This window comes from Eubalaena glacialis, chromosome 6, assembly GCF_028564815.1.
Source record: "Eubalaena glacialis isolate mEubGla1 chromosome 6, mEubGla1.1.hap2.+ XY, whole genome shotgun sequence".
Classification (NCBI taxonomy): Eukaryota; Metazoa; Chordata; class Mammalia; order Artiodactyla; family Balaenidae; genus Eubalaena; species Eubalaena glacialis.
In genome coordinates this window covers 43,940,681-43,943,076 of record NC_083721.1, presented here as the reverse complement: position 1 = coordinate 43,943,076, position 2,396 = coordinate 43,940,681, and the positions used below count along the sequence as shown (strand labels likewise).

The 2,396-nt window shown below is 39.0% G+C and overlaps 1 pseudogene; it reads right to left on the bottom strand.

Moving 5' to 3' along the window:
* Positions 1-554: 554 nt before the first annotated feature.
* LOC133093244 (14-3-3 protein theta-like) lies at positions 555-1,424 on the bottom strand (annotated as a pseudogene).
* Positions 1,425-2,396: the final 972 nt, after the last annotated feature.

The following is a 2,396-nucleotide window of genomic DNA, read 5'->3' as shown; positions in this document are numbered from 1 at the left end:
CAGAACTACAAAGGCAGGTGATGTAAGTGAATTTTTATTGGGAAGGGAAGTTGTCAACTTAAACAGCAGCAAATGAAGAGTGACTGAGGAAACTCCCTGTTGTCACAGATACACAAGACCTCCATCATATATGATACAGGAGGCATTTTAATTTGTGACCCCCAGCCTCAAAATGTCAAATATTTTTCCATTCAATCTAATACTTCTGGATTCCTACCAAAAAGGAATATATTAAGAGGATGGAAAAGTTGCTTACTGAAAGAAAATCCCCGAAGAAGAGTAAGGGAGGGAATGTAGAAATCAAGAAGTTATGTAGAACACTCTTTAAATTGTAATTAACTACATTTTCATATCTTCACAGTAATACAAAACACAGTCACGTGCAGAACTGGTTCAGGTTACTGAAATACCAGATAGATTTTTAGTTCTCTACATAAGTGTTTGGAAGTTACTTGTGTTTATATAAAATGAAGCTATTAATACTCTTCTACAGCAGTAACTGCACACTAGGAAGGCCAAGACAAACACAAACCAAGGAATGGAGTTTTCCCAAAGCTGCAGTGTGAAAAGACTATAAACAGATGATTCCATACACATGAATGGGTTTCTTTGCTATAGGAAATCCAAATGGAATAAGGAATGGAGATGAGTAAAAAGGTTTCTTGAGGGGAAGAAGGATGACACCCTGTATGCACTTAGTTCTCTGCCCCTTCTGCCACATCACATTCTTCTCCTGCACTGTCTGATGTCCATTATGTTAGGTTGTCTCTAAGCAACTGCATGATGAGGGTGCTGTCTTTGTATGAGTCTTCATTCAGTGTATCAAGTTCTGCAATGGCCTCATCAAAAGCCATTTTAGCCAGTGTGCAGGCAAGTTCTGGGTTATTAAGAATCTCATAGTAAAATACAGAAAAGTTAAGAGCCAGCCCCAGGCGTATTGGGTGTGTGGGTTGCATCTCTTTCTTGCTTGTATCAATAGCCTCTTGGTAAGCTCCTTGGGAATTATCTATCGTTTGTTTCTGATCATCACCACAAGCAACTTCAGCAAGGTACCGGAAGTAACCTCTCTTCATCTTCAGATAGAAGACCTTACTCTCTGGATTAGTTGCATTGGCTATTAAATACTTATCCAACAATTCCAGGACCGTGGTGCACAAGGACCTCAGTTCGGACTCCACTTTCTCCCGATAGTCCTTAATCAGCTGCAACTTCTTGTCGGAGGTGTTGGTCTTCTGCTCGATGCTCGAGATGACCCTCCAGGCGGACCTGTGGTCCCCGACCACGTTCTTGCAGGCCACCGAGAGCAGGCTGCATCCTCGTTGGACAGCTCCGCGCCCTGCTCCGTCAAGGCTTTCATGCAGGTGGCCATGTCGTCGTAGCGCTCGGCCTGCTCGGCCAGCTTGGCCTTCTGGATCAGCTCTGTCTTTTCCGTGGGGCCGGGGACAGGACAGCGAGGGCGAGCACCAACCCGGATGGCGAGGAGGAGTCTCTTTTGCCACTTTTAAATTGGATTTTTGTTATCTTATTATTCAGATTTGAGTTCCTAATATATTCTGGCAATCATTCCTTTATCAGATATGTGATTGGCAAATATTTTCTCCCAGTCGTTGGCTTGTATTTTCATTCTTTTAACAGTCTTTCAAAGAACAGAAATTTTTAATTTTGATGAAGTTTAACTTATTAATTTGTTTTTTTATGGATCATGCTATTGATGTTGCAACACAGAGTCACAAAGGTTTTTCCCTTATGTTGTCATCTAGAAGATTTACAGTTTTAGGTTTTCAATCTAGGTTGATGATCCATTTTGAGTTAAATTGTGTGAGATGGTTGAAATTCATTGTTCTGCAAATGTGTTTTCAGTTGTTGCAACACCATTCCTTGAAAAGGCTATCCTTTCTCAACAGAATTACCTTTGCAACTTTGTAAAAATTTAATTGTCAATATATGAGTGAGTCTATTTCTCAGCTTTATTCTTTTCCACTGACTTATACATCTATTTTTATGCCAATACCAATCAAAACATTACTGTAGCTTTATAAATCTTATAATATCTTAAAATCAGGTAGTATTAGTTGTCAAACTTTACTCTTTTTCAAAGTTATTGGCCATTCTAGGTCCTTTGCATCTTCATATAAATTTTAGAATCAGTTTATCAATTTCTACCCAAAAAGAAAATAGTCTGCTTGGATTTTATTGGGATTTAGTTGAATCTATAGATAAATTTGGGGAGAATTGACATTTTAACCCTATTGAGTCTTCTGACCCATGAACATAGTTTATCTCTCTAGATCTTTTTTAATGTTTCTCAGCAGGGTTTTGCAGTTTTCGTTAGATTTATCCCCAGTGGTTTCACATTTCCTGATGCTGATGTACATGGAATTCTTAAATTCCAATTT